Genomic DNA, 14,462 nt, shown 5'->3' with positions numbered 1-14,462 from the left:
CATTAAGAGCAAGAGGATAACTAGAGAAAGAATGGGGCCTATTAGAGACCACAAACAAAATTTGTGTGTGGAGGCAGAAGATGTGGGTATGGTTCTTAATGAATACTTTGCATCTGTTTTCACAAAAGAGAGGGACAATGCAGACTTTGCAATGAGGGAGGAGGAGTGTGAAATATTAGATGAGATAAACATAGTGAGAGAGGAAGTATTAAGGGGTTTAGCAGCTTTGAAGTAGATAAATCCCCAGGCCCAGATGAAATGTATCCCAGGCTGTTAAGAGAAGCAAAAGAGGAAATAGCAGAGGCTCTGACCATCATTTTCCAGAGGACTGGAGGATTGCTAATGTTGTACCTTTGACCTGTAATTACTCGGTCTATCCCTTTCTCATTTTTTAAACAGTCAGCCTAACCTGAGTGGTGGGAAAATTATTGAAAAAATTCCTGAGGGACAGGATAAATCTTCATTTGGAAAGATATGGATTAATCAAGGACAGTCAGCATGGATTTGTTAAGGGAAAGTCATGTCTGACTCACTTGATTGAATGTTTTGAGGAGGTAACCAGGAGGATCAATGAGGGCAGTGTGTATGATGTAGTGTATATGATAAGGTCCCACATGGCAGAGTGATCATGAAAGTAAAAGCCCATGGGATCCAGGGCAAAGTGGCAAGTTGGATCCAAAATTGGCTCAGAGACAGGAAGCAAAGGGTAATGGTTGATGGGTGTTTTTGCGACTGGAAGACTGTATCCAGTGGGGTTCCACAGGGCTCAGTGCTGGGTCCCTTGCTTTTTGTGGTATATATCAATGACTTGGACTTGAATGTTGGGGATATGATTAAGAAGTTGGCAGATGACACTAAAATAGGCTGTGTGGTTGGTAATGAAGAAGAAAGCTGCTGACTGCAGGAAGATATCAATGTACTGGTCAGGTGGGTGGAACAGTGGCAAATGGAATTCAATCCGGATAAGTGTAAGGTAATGCATTTGGGGAGGTCTAACAAGGCAAGGGAATATACAATAAATGGTACGACACTGAAAAGTTTAGAGGAACAAAGGGACCTTGGAGTGTAGGTCCACAGATCCCTAAAGGTAGGTCAGGTAGATAAGTTGGTTTAGAAGGAATATGAAATTCTTGCCTTTATTAGGCGAGGCATGGAATACAAGAGCAAGGTTATGCTTGAACTGTATAAAACACTAGTTAGGCCATAGCTGGAGTATTGTGTGCAGTTCTGGTCACCACATTACAGGAAAGATGTGATTGCACTGGCAAGGGTGCAGAGGAGATTTACAAGAATGTTGCCTGGACTGGAGAATTGTGGCTATGAAGAAAGATTGGAGATGCTGGGTCTGTTTTCTTTGGAACAGAGGAGGCAGAGGGGAGACCTGATTGATGTGTATAAAATTATGAGGGGCCTGGATAGAGTGGATAGGAAGGACCCGTTTCCCTTGGCAGAAGGATCAACAACCAGGGGACATAGATTTGAAGTAATTGGGGGGAGGTTTAGAGGAGATATGAGGGGAAATTTCTTCACCCAGAGGGTTGTGGGGGTCTGGAACTCATTGCCTGAAAGGGTGGTAGAGGCAGAAACCCTCACCACATTAAAAAAAGTACTTGGATGTGCACTTGAAGTGCTGTAACCTACAGGGCTATGGACCAAGAGCTGGATTAGGCTGGATAGCTCTTGGTCGGCCGGCGAGGACACGATGGGCCGAAATGGCCTCCCTTCCATGCTGTAAATTTCTCTGATTCTATGATCATCCCTGTGCTCGCTGACCTACATTGGCTTCTGGTACAACAACGCCTCAAATTAAAAATTCTCAACCTAGTTTTCAAATCCCTCCATGGCCTCACCCCTCCCTATCTTTGTAACCTCCCCCATCCCCACAACCCTCCGGGATCGCTGGCCTTTTGTTCATCTCAGATTTCCTTTACCCTTCCATTAGCAGCCATGCCTTCAGCTGCCTAGGTCTGTCCACCTCTACTCCTCTAAGACGTTACTTAAAACCTACCTCTTGTCAATAATCAATCTGAAGTCAGCAGAAGAAAGGGGCAGGCCACATACAGCCACTTCAGAAAATAAAGATTTGGTATTTCAAGGGTCAGCTTGAGAGTTGGTGCAGATGATGAACCTTTGTTGTTTTTGACATTTCAAGGAGAATATTAAAGTTTGTAATTACTGTAAATATACTAAGAACTGTTCATTTACCTGTTTAATTTTCAATAAAGTTGTCAATAGCCTAATCAGTGATCTGATAGTGTACATTAATTCTTGTACCAAGAAGATGATCACAAGCTGACATGATATATTCCAGTAAGCCGGAGAAGGCAGCTCTGTCTTGCCTCTGGGTTTCACGATATATACCTAGATTTTGGGGAGGTAAAGACATACTGTGATAAAACCATAAAATGCTGGAAATACTCAGCAAGTCAGGCAGCGTCTGTGGAGAGAGAAACAGAGTTAACGTTTCAGGTTGATGACCTTTCGTCGGACACACTGTGGTTTGCAGGAGATCTGAATGGCCAATGACCCGGAACCCAGTAGATAAGGGTAAAGTAGTAGATGTAATATCATTGGATTTTATAAAGGCCTTTGATAAGGTACTACATAGTAGACTCATGACTAACATCAGAGCACATGGAGTCAGGGAGCAAGTCGCAGAATGGATAGCAAGCTGGCTACAAAACAGAAAACAGAAGGTTGAAGATATTTACTCAGACTGGTGGAATGTAAGAAGTGGTGTTTCACAGGGACACAATATCGAGGTATATGTAGCGAAACCCAGGGGCAAGACAAGCTGTCTTCTCACTCTTCTCCAGCTGACTGGAATCAGTGCTGGGACAACTGCTGTTCACCATTTGCATAAACGATTTGGACTCTGGAATCAGAAGTACAATTGTAAAATTTGCGGACACCACCAAATTGTGGGGGGGGGGGTTGTTGTTAATACTGAGCAACACTGCGACAAAACAAAATACATTAATAAACTTGCAGAATAGGCATATAAATGGCAAATGAATTTCAATATAGCTAAGTATGAAGTGGTGCATTTTGGTAGGAAGAATAAGGAGGCCACACACCCCTTGGAAAATAAGTGTCTAAATGAGGTAGAGGAGCAAAGGGATCTGGGGATACAAATACACAAATCACAAAATGGCAACTAAAAGCAGGTTAATAAGGCCATAACAAATGCAAACAAAGCACTGGGGTTAATTTCTAGAGAGATAGAATTGAAAACCAGGTAAGTTATGTTAAACTTATATAAAGCCTTGGATAGATGACACTTGGAGTACCGTGCACAATTCTGGTCTCAATATTACAAAAAGGATATGGAGGCACTTGAGAAGATGCAATTTGTTTTACAAGGATGATACCAGAACAAGAAATAGAAGGCTGTGGGTGACCTAATAGAGGTCCTTAAAATTATGACAGGGTTTGTTAAGGTAGATGTAGAGAAGATATTTCCACTTTGTGGGGTGTCCAAAACTAGTGGCCATAATATAAGAGGGCACTAATCAATCCAATAAGGAATTCAGGAGAAACTTCTTTCTCCAGAGTGTTGAGAATGTGGAACTTGCTACCTTAAGGGGAAGCTAGATAGGTATGAGGGAGAAAGGAATAGAAGGATATGCTGATAGGGTCAGATGGAGTAGAGTGGGAGGAGGCTCGTGTGGACATAGACACATACATAGACTTGTTGAGCCAAATGGCCTGTTTTGGTGCTGTAAACTATGTAATTCTGTGAATTATCTTGTCTAAACCCCCCCCCCCCCAACACAATAGGAGGGCAGGGGAGAATCGCTGAGAAAAAGCAACAAAAACTGAACTCCGCGGGGATGTCGTGGCTACTTCCACCTTCCAATGGACCAGGTTCCTCGCATATTTTCACGAAAGGGTCAGACTATCCAATCACAAGAGCCATCATAACCAATCCCAGATCAGCCTCATCCAACTTTAATATGTTACATAGAGGTTAGAATTGCTTTTCACCTCAATCTATGGGTGCTGAAGCCATTATAGTGCCTATAATGCTACGCAAACTGAAATCAGCTAAATTATCTAACTAAGGATGAAGCCTGTGGCTTGTGTATGGCTCACCTACTCATTGAATTATGGAAAGTGTTATGTATTTAACCCTTGGCAACCTGTATCACAGCACCACCAGAGGGCCTACCTGTTGGAGTCCCAAGGGATCCCAGCATCCCTTGGGAGCACTGTATATAAGGTCAGCCGCGGCAATTTTCCAACGGAACATGGAGAGCCTGCTAAAGTCGGTTCCTTGCATTGTGGTTTTCCAGAATGACATACTGGTCACAGGTCAGGACAACATCGAACACTTGAAGAATCTGGAAGAGGTTCTAAGTCGGCTATATCGTGTGGGACTCAGGTTGAAACGCTCGAAGTGTGTTTTCCTGGTGCCAGAGGTCGAGTTCTTGGGAAGAAGAATCGCAGCAAATGGTATCAGACCCACCGACGCCAAGACGGAGGCCATCAAGAACGCGCCGAGACCACAGAACGTGACGGAGCTGCGGTCGTTCCTGGGACTCCTCAACTATTTTGGTAATTTCCTACCCGGGTTAAGCAGCTTGCTAGAACCCCTACATGTGCTACTGCACAAGGGAGACGACTGGGTGTGGGGAAATTCACAAGAGGCTGCTTTTGAGAAAGCCAGAAATCTGTTATGTTCAAACAAACTGTTTGTTCTGTATAACTGTAAACGATTATTGCTAACTTGCGATGCGTTGTCATACGGGGTCGGGTGTGTGTTACAACAGGCTAATGAATCGGGGATTTTGCAACCAGTCGCTTATGCGTCCAGGAGTCTGCCCAGGGCCGAGAGGGCCTACAGCACGATTGAAAAAGCAGCTCTGGCGTGCGTTTATGGGGTGAAAAAAATGCACTAATATTTGTTTGGTCTCAAGTTGGAACTTGAAATTGACCATAAGCTGCTCATATCGCTATTCTCAGAGAGCAAAGGAATTAACACCAATGCCTCTGCCCACATCCAAAGATGGGCGCTCATGCTGTCGGCATACAACTATGTAAGCCACAGACCGGGCACAGAGAACTGCGCTGATACTCTCAGTCGGCTACCATTGCCCACCACCGGGGTGGAAATGGCACAGCCTGCAGACTTGCTCATGGTGATAGATGTATTCGAAAACGAAAAGTCACCTGTTACGGCCCGCCAGATCATGACCTGGACCAGCCAGGATTCTTTACTGTCCCTGGTAAAAAAAAATTGTGTCCTCCATGGGAGCTGGTCCAGCGTCCCAGCAGAGATGCAGGAAGAGATTAAGCTGTTCCACAGATGCAAAGTTCTTGCAGGCAGACGGTCTTATGTGGGGTAATCACATGGTCTTGCTCAAGAAAGGCAGAGAAACGTTCATACGTGACCTACACAGCACCCACCCAGGCATTGTAATGATGAAAGCCATAGCCAGATCCCATGTGTGGTGGCCTGGCATCGACTCAGATTTAGAGTCATGCGTGCGCCAGTGCAACACTTGCTCTCAACTGAGCAATGCACCCAGAGAGGCACCGCTAAGTTTGTGGTCGTGGCCCTCCAAACAGTGTTCGAGGATCCATGTTGACTATGCGGGCCCATTTCTAGGCAAAATGTTCTTGGTTGGCATGGATGCTTATTCAAAATGGATTGAATGTGTAATCACGTCCACCACCACCAGCGAAAGCCTACGAGCCATGTTTGCCACAAGAGGATGTCAGCATTGTCAGCGACAATGGGCCGTGTTTCACCAGTGCTGAATTCAAGGAATTCATGACCCGCAATGGGATCAAGCACATCACATCTGCCCCGTTCAAGCCTGCATCCAACGGCCAGGCAGAGCAGGCAGTTCAGACCATCAAGCAAAGCTTGAAACGCATGTCGGAAGGCTCCCTACAGACCTGACTGTCCCGAGTGCTGCTCAGCTACCGTACCTGACCTCATTCGCTCACCGGGGTTTCCCCAGCTGAGCTGCTCATGAAAAGGGCGCTCAAAACAAGGCTCTCTCTTGTCCACCCTGATCTCCATGATCACATGGAGGGCAGGCAGCATCAACAACGTATGTACCATGATCGCGCAAACTTGTCACGCGATATTGAGGTCAATGATCCTGTGTTTGTACTCAAGTATGGACATGGTCCCAAATGGCTCACTGGCACAGTCATAGCCAAAGAAGGGAGTAGAGTGTTTCAGGTCAAAATGGTTCACTAACAGCTACGAGCAACCCGAAGAGGATACCACTAACTTCGACCCTCCAACACACACAAGTGGCACCGAAATTATGGTTGACCACGAAGCCGAACTCACTATCCCCAGCAGCCCAGCTGCCCAATGAAGAACCAATCAACTCACCCACACCTGCATTTTTACTGAGACGATCGACAAGGGAACAAAAAGCCCCAGATCGTCTCACCTTGTAAATAAGTACTATTGACTTTACGAGGGAGTGATGTTATGTATTTAACCCTTGGCAATCTGTATCACATCACCACCAGAGGGCCTACCTGTTGGAGTCCCAAGGGATCCCAGCATCCCTTGGGAGCACTGTATATAAGCAGGCCACCCACACGGTACCTGCACTCTGGAGTCTAATTAAAGGAGCTAAGGTCACACTTGCTCATTGCTTACAGTACTCAGTTTCATCCTTTATTATGAGCGTAACAGAAAGAGCTTCATGAAGCTCAGTTTAAGCCACTCATTCATTAATTGAACAATAATGTTCTTGAGCCCCTGCTAAATTTAAAGGATTAAATCCTTTACTCTTGCATTAGGAGGAACTTTTTCCAATTGTAATTCCTCTTCAAAAAGGAATTCAGAATTAACCCAGAGATCGATAGACCAATTAGCTTAAAGTTAGTAGTAGGAAAGATAAAGGGTTAGACTTTCGGCACATCATCGTCCATATAAGCAGGCTATCGCCCATTTTTGCTGAAAAGTGGAAAGTAGGCCCAACTCATCGTCAGCCCAACTTTCGGCACACGAATGTGCTGCATCACCCAGCCTAAGGCGATCGCCCAGATGATCGCCGACTGCAACTTTCGCCATATTGTCCACACTTCACCGAGCTGATTGGTCGCCGGAAAAGAAAAAAAAAAGAAAAAAATCGCTGGAGAAAAGCTGCACACACCTGACCTTAAGTCGGCAGTACTGGGCACTACGGACGCTATTTTGAACATCGGAGAATCTGTACTGAAAGGCTGCTTCAGGTGCTTATGAGAAGAATCAATTTGAGTGATTTTAAGGGCATGTTTGACTCTTGCCAATCATGTAATCACATTTGTATCTATTGACAACAAATTAAGGGCATTTATAGCGATTTATAGTGATGGGGTCTGTAATTTCTCTACCAGTATTGGTCACTAATCACATGCTGCAGACTGAATATGGGAGAAGATATATTGAAGAGCATTATGTGCCCAAAGAGATGGCAGACTGCTGCAAGGGAGGAGACCTTACACCCAGCGCATTTACAGGGAAAAGCAATCATATCTGAACTTGTCTGATAACACGTGTTAGGAGGCTGCGCTTCCGAAAGGAGGTCATCACTGAGATATGCCAGCTAATTAAGGGAGATCTGCAGCCTACCAGCACCATCAGGACCACACTGCCCATTGAGGTTAAGGTTACTGCGGCACTTTCCTTCTACTCATCGGGCTCCTTTCAGGCCTCAGCTGGCGACATTTGTGATATCCCTCAGCATGCCACACATTGCTCCATTCGACAAGTGACTGAAGCCCTTTACGCATGCAGGATGGATTTTATAAGCTTCTCTTTGACCAGGGAGGCACAGAGTGAGAGGGCTTTGGATTTCTCGTGAATAGCAAACTTCCGCAAGGTGCAGGGAGCAATAGACTGTACACACATCGCCCTGCGAGCACCTTTACAGGATGCGAAGGTGTTTCGGAACCGAAAGGGATTCCACTCCCTGAATGTGCAGCTCCTTGTCGACCACAACCAAATAATCATGGCAGTAAATGCAAACTTTCCAGGCAGCATCCATGATGCACACATCTTGCGTGAGAGCACTGTATCTGACCTGTTTAAGAGTCAGCCACAAGGTCATGGTTGGATGTTGGGTGATAAAGATATGGCCTTGCCAGCTGTCTCATGACCCCCCTGCGTAATCCCCAAATGGAAGTGGATAAGCACGACAATGAAAGCCATATAGCTACATGCAATGTCATGGAAAAGACAGTTCGATTTCCTAAGCAGCGCTTCAGATGCCTGGACCATTCAGGAGGCAACCAAAAATAACACCCTGAGCAGGTTGTGGAATTCATTGTGGTGTGCTGCATGTTGCATAACTTAGCTATGAGGAGAGGGCAACAATTTCCAGATGGGACCGCCGGTCCACCTCAGGAGTGAGGGGAGGCGGAAGAGGAAGACGAGGACGAGGACCTCGGGGAGGACAATTAGCCTGGCAATGAACCCATGCCCCCACGCTCCCCCGCAAGACTGGAAAAGCCCCGCGGTAGTTACGCAGCTGCAAAACTCTTGCGTCAGCAACTCATAAATGAACGCTTTGCATGAACTTACATTGGTAACAGTTACAGTTGCGTTAAGTTTCATCATTGCCTAGCCTGGCCATGGCTTCCAACCATTGTATTCATGTTTTAACCTTACGTTATTAAAAGACACTTCACGACAATTGTTAAGTTAAAGAAAATAATTTATTAATGAAAGACAAATTTGAAATTTTTTAAGTGAAACATATACAACACTCCCACCCTGAACATTTGACAATATTTTTAACACAAAACAATAACATGTGAACATTTATTAAGAATATAAACCGCCTCCCCATCTATGGCCACACTTCTCTCCTGACCCTTGACCCCACCCCTTGTTGTAACCCCCCATTTTAATCCCCGAGTAATGGGACCAATACGTCTTGCAGCAGGGGACCTCAAGGCCTGCTCCTGTGGTGGGGGGGTGGAGAGTGGGGGCAGTGACGTCAGCAGAATCCCCTCGGTGGCTGGAGGAGGAGAGGTTTCAGAAGTTCTTCCTCCTGACTTGCATCTGTCCAGATGGTTGGTGGGATGGCCCCTTGGGGTGCAGTGCTATCTCCCAACATTATTGCATGCCGCAAGGCATGGACAGCATCAGTCGTTTGGCCCATTGCCACAACTATGGGCTCCACGCCCTCCATTATTTGAGCGGACATTGCGGCAATGTTTCCAGTCAACCCACCAATCGCCTGGAGGAGCTCTTGACCGATGTCGACGCTCGCCCTCGACAGTGCGACCATGTCCTCATGAAGATCTGCCCATCGCAGCACATACCTACCTTGCCGACTCAACTTCTGTGGGGTCGGCGTAGGCACTGTACGCCTTTGAGTCATCTGCTGCAAGCCGCTTGGTCCTGCTACTTCATTCATTGATGAAAACGTGGCCGCAGGTACAACAGATGACATTGGCTCATCTTTCTCCTCCTCCTTCCCTTCAGTAGTGTCCTCTGCACCCATGGTGATGACTACCTGCAATGTGAAGCAGGTGCAAAAGTCACAAGAACCCCCCCCCCGCCCCCCACCCACCTCCACCGTGTGTTTGGGCTCATTCGAAAGAAAATTTAATTTGGGACTATCTACCGAAAAGTTTGGAACTCTAAAGTGCTTATGAAATAAACTACGAACTTTAATAGAATTTTGGATTTTAAAAGACAAACTCAAGGCTGTGGGCGGACCTACGGAACTAGCAGGAGACAGTCTAATTAAGTGAAGCTACCTGGGTGTGAGAACTAAGTTAACCTTTCTGGAGGGATGAGTATTCGAAAATCCTTCCCCCACAAGAGACATTAACATCACAAAATCACCCAGAGGTAGCTACCAATCAACATGGGTCTGGACAACCATTTCAGCAGATACATCACAAAGAGGCCCAATCCAGCCTGTATGCGAAAGACTAAGCACAAAAGGACATTGCAATTACCAAACTAATATTTCCATCAGGAAACAGTTTTCGAACATCAAATCACCCAAAACATATCAACTTACCACCAAAATATTACAAAGAAGAATCAAGCCCGCCAAAATTATACAAAGGATTTTGAACAGATTTGGCACCAAGATTAGAACACTGAAATCGTATAACTGGCCCCCTGTTTCAACAGAGGGTATGCCATACTACACCCGGTGCTATACTGCGAGTATGTCATCACGACAAGGAGAGAAACCAATGCGGCAATTGTAAACTAATTTCTCCAGCCTCGAAGTTCTGAAGGAAGGAAGAACCTCACCATCGCAGCAGCGACCGACCACAGTCAACATGGTATCAAGAGAAAAACAACCGCGATCGATCGTTAACTATCAAAAGGATTGGTAAGCCTAGTCCCTGCCTGCCCCGGAGTCTAACCTAGCTAGAATTAGGTATTGGGAGGTGGGAGGTATAATTTACTGTAACCTCCTTTGAATGTGTAGTGCATGGTTCTTTATTAGAGTGATTTTAAGTTTGACCTTGTACCTTTCCTTGTATTGTCCTTTATTAGTGATTGTAAGTTTGGCCTTGTATTTTCTTACTAGAGTAATAAGCTTGTATTACTTTGACTGTAATAAAAACAAAGTTCCTTTGCATCAAACCAGTGTCCTTTGCACTTTTGTCACACCCCCCAAATAAATCCAGAGTACAGAACCCAAGGGAGTGGGAGCGATTCGAACCGCTCAAGTTGGTCAGAAGGGAACCTGATCCCCCTCATAGAGACCACTCCCTTACAAATGGAAGAGAAGCGGCCTCTCTTTGCGCCTCAGGAGTCTGGGAAAACATAATTGAGGTTATTAGAACAGAAGGGTTGACATGAGAATACTTGCATAGCGCTGGCGTAGTAGGAGGAGCAACACTACTGCAATAAATGTGAATGAGAGACTTTATATATATGATTACATCATATGATTGTACATCTATGGAATTCACTGCCCCAGAAACCAGTGGACGCTGGGTCATTAAATATATTTAAGGTGGAGATAGATTTTTGAATGATAAAGGAGTCAAGGGTTATGGGGAGCGGGCAGGGAAGTGGAGCTGAGTCCATGATCAGATCAGCCATGATCTTATTAAATGGCAGAGCAGGCTCGAGGGGCCAAATGGCCTACTTCTGCTCCTATTTCTTATGTTCTTATGTTGTTAAGCTGAGAGTAGTACAGAGCTGCATGCATAGATAGATTATAAAAGTAAATTAGCACAAAATATAAAAACAGATAGCAAGAGTTTCTGTAGGTATAATAAAAAGGAAGAGTGGCTAAAGTAAATGTTGGTCCCTTAGAGGACAAGACCAGGGAATTAGTAATGGGGAACATGGAGTTGGCAGAAACTCTGAACAAATATTTTGTATCAGTCTTTACAGTAGAGGACACTAATAATATCCCAACAGTGGATAGTCAAGGGGCTATAGGGGTGGGGGCGCGAAGAGGAACTTAACACAATCACAATCACTAAGGAGGTGGTACTCAGTAAGATAATGGGACTAAAGACTGATAAATCCCCTGGACCTGATGGCTTGCATCCTAGGGTCTTGAGAAGTAGCAGCAGGGATAGTGGATGCATAGGTTGTAATTTACCAAAATTCCCTGGATTCTGAGGAGGTCCCAGCAGATTGGAAAACTGAAAATGTAACTCCCCTATTTAAAAAAGGAGGCAGACAAAAAGCGGGAAACTATACACCAGTTTGCCTAACATCTGTGGTTGGAAAAATGTTGGAGTCCATTATGAAAGAAGTAGTAGCAAGACATTTGGAAAAGCATAATTCAGTCAGGCAGAGTCAGCATGGATTGATGAAGGGGAAGTCATGTTTGACAAATTTGCTGGAATTCTTTGAGGATGTGATGAAAAGGGTGGATAAAGGGGAACCAGTGGACGTGGTGTATTTGCACTTCCAGAAGACATTGACAAGGTGCCACATAAAAAGTTTACTGCACAAGATAAAAGTTCAGGGGGTTGGGGGTAATATATTAGCATGGATAGAGGATTGGCTAACGAACAGAAAACAGAGAGTCGGGATAAATGGTTCATTCTTGGGTTGGCAATCAGTAACTAGTGGTGTGCTGCAGGGATCAGTGCTGGGACCCCAACTATTTACAATCTATATTTGCGAACTGGGGAGTTGTTAACCTGTGGAATTCCCTGCTGCAGAAAGTTGTTGATGCCAGTTCACTGGATATATTCAAGAGGGAGTTATATATGGCTCTTACGGTTAAGGGGATCAAGGGGTATGGCGAAAAAGCAGGAAAGTGGTACTGAAGGAATGATCAGCCATGATCTTATTGAATGGTAGTGCAGGCTCGAAGGGCCGAATGGCCTACTCCTGCACCTATTTTCTAGGTTTCTATGTTTGCAAAAAAAACTCCGCATGCACAGAACGGCTGTTGCTATGGACACCAGCCTTCCACATTGCTACGGCCCATTTCACATCGCTAAGGCCCATTCCACATCACTAAGGCTATGGGTGATTTTCCAGCGATCCTGAAAAATTTAAAAAATCACGAACACCGGAACATCGCCCATTTTTGGGGCGATAGCACTCTTAGTGGAAAGTCTAGCCCATAGAATCTTTGCGAAAAGATCAGATAACAAAACACCTAGAAATGGAAAGTACCATGGATTTCTAAAAGGAACAACTTGTATTTATATAACATTTTTAACATAGTAAAACGTTCCCAAGGCGCTTCACAGGAGTGTCATAAGACAAAGAAATTTTACACCAAGCCGCACAAGAAATGATCAAAAACTTGCTCAAAGTAGCAGGTTTTAAGGAGCATCTTGAAGGAGGAAAGAGGTAGAGAGGTGGAGAGGTTTAGGGACTGAGTTTCAGAGATTAGGGCCCAGGCAACTGAAAGCACAGCCACTGATGGTTGAACAGTTATAATCAGGGATGCTCAAGAGGGCAGAATTTGAGGAGCGCAGACATTTCGGGGTTGTGAGGCTGAAGGAAATTACAGAGATAGGGAGGGGTGGGGCCATGAAGGGATTTGTAAACAAGGATGAGAATTTTGAAATCGAGGCATTGCTTAACCAGGAGATAATGTAAGTCAGCAAGCACAGGGCTGATGGGTAAACAGGACTTGGTGCAAGTTAGGACACGGGCTGCTGAGTTTTGGATCAGCTTAAATTTATGAAGGGTAGAATGCGAGAGGCCAGCCAAGAGTGCATTGGTGTAGTCAAGTCTAGAGGTAACAAAGGCATAGATGAGGGTTTCAGCAACAAATGAGCTTAGGCCAATGTTACGGAGGTGGAAATAGGCGGTTTTAGTTATGCCATGGATATGTGGCTGGAAGCTATTTTCAGGGTCAAATATGACACCTAGGTTGCGAACAGTCTGGTTCAGCCTCCGACAGATACTAGGGAGAGGGATGGAGTCGGTGGCTAGGGAACGCAGTTTGTGGCGGAGACCAAAGACAATGGCTTCAGTCTTCCCAAAATTTAACTGGGGAACATTTCTGCTCATCCAATACTGGATGTCAGACAAGCAGTCTGACAATTTAGAGCCCCTAGAGGGATCGAGAGAAGTGGTGAGGTAGAGCTGGGTGCTGTCAGCGTACATGTGGAAACTGACTCCGTGTTTTGGATGATGTTGCCAAGAGGCAGCATATCGAGGAGAAATAGGAGGGGACCAAGGATAGATCCTTTTCTGGTGATTTTCTGGCTACGATGAGAGAGATACGAATGGAACCAGACAAGTCCAGTCCCATCCAGCTGGACGATGGTGGAAAGGCGTTGGAGGAGGATGGAGTGGTCAACCATGTCAAAGGCTGCAGACAGGTACCGAAGGATGAGGAGGGGTAGTTTATCTTCGTCAGTCACAAATGGTGTCATTTGTGACTTTGATGTGAGCCATTTCGGTACTGCAGGGGCAGAAATCAGATCGAAGGGATGCAAACATGGAGTTCCAGGAAAGATGGGCACTGAGTGTCTGCTGTTTGTGGTGCCTCAGGCCTGTCCGGATTGCCCACAATGACTGGGCTCTCCTCCACTTGGTTCCAGTGTTCGTTCACCTGTGGTGGAGTAAACTCTACATCGTGTTCTTCCTCTGCTTCTTCTATGGGGTTGCTGAACCTCCTTTTTGTTTGATCCACGTATTTGCGGCAGATTTGTCCATTGGTAAGTTTAACTACCAGAATCCTATTCCCCTCTTTGGCAATCACGGTGCCTGCGAGCCATTTGGGCCCTGCAGTGTAGTTGAGGACAAAGACAGGGTCATTGACATCAATACATCGCGCCCTCGCATTCCCGTCATGGTAGTCACATTGTGACCGGTGCCTGCTCTCAACAATTTCTTTCATGGTGGGGTGTATAAGGGATAACCTGGTTTTGAGCGTCCTTTTCATTAGCAGCTCTGCGGGTGGAACCCCTGTGAGCGAGTGTGGTCGGGATCTATTGGCCAACAGGAGGCGTGATAAGCGGCTTTGTAGGGAACCCCCCCTGGATTCTGAGCATCCCCTGTTTGATTATCTGCACTGCTCGTTCCGCCTGGC

The sequence above is a fragment of the Pristiophorus japonicus genome, unplaced genomic scaffold (assembly GCF_044704955.1).
Source record: "Pristiophorus japonicus isolate sPriJap1 unplaced genomic scaffold, sPriJap1.hap1 HAP1_SCAFFOLD_733, whole genome shotgun sequence".
Taxonomy (NCBI): Eukaryota; Metazoa; Chordata; class Chondrichthyes; family Pristiophoridae; genus Pristiophorus; species Pristiophorus japonicus.
Note: the sequence above shows the minus strand (reverse complement) of the source record.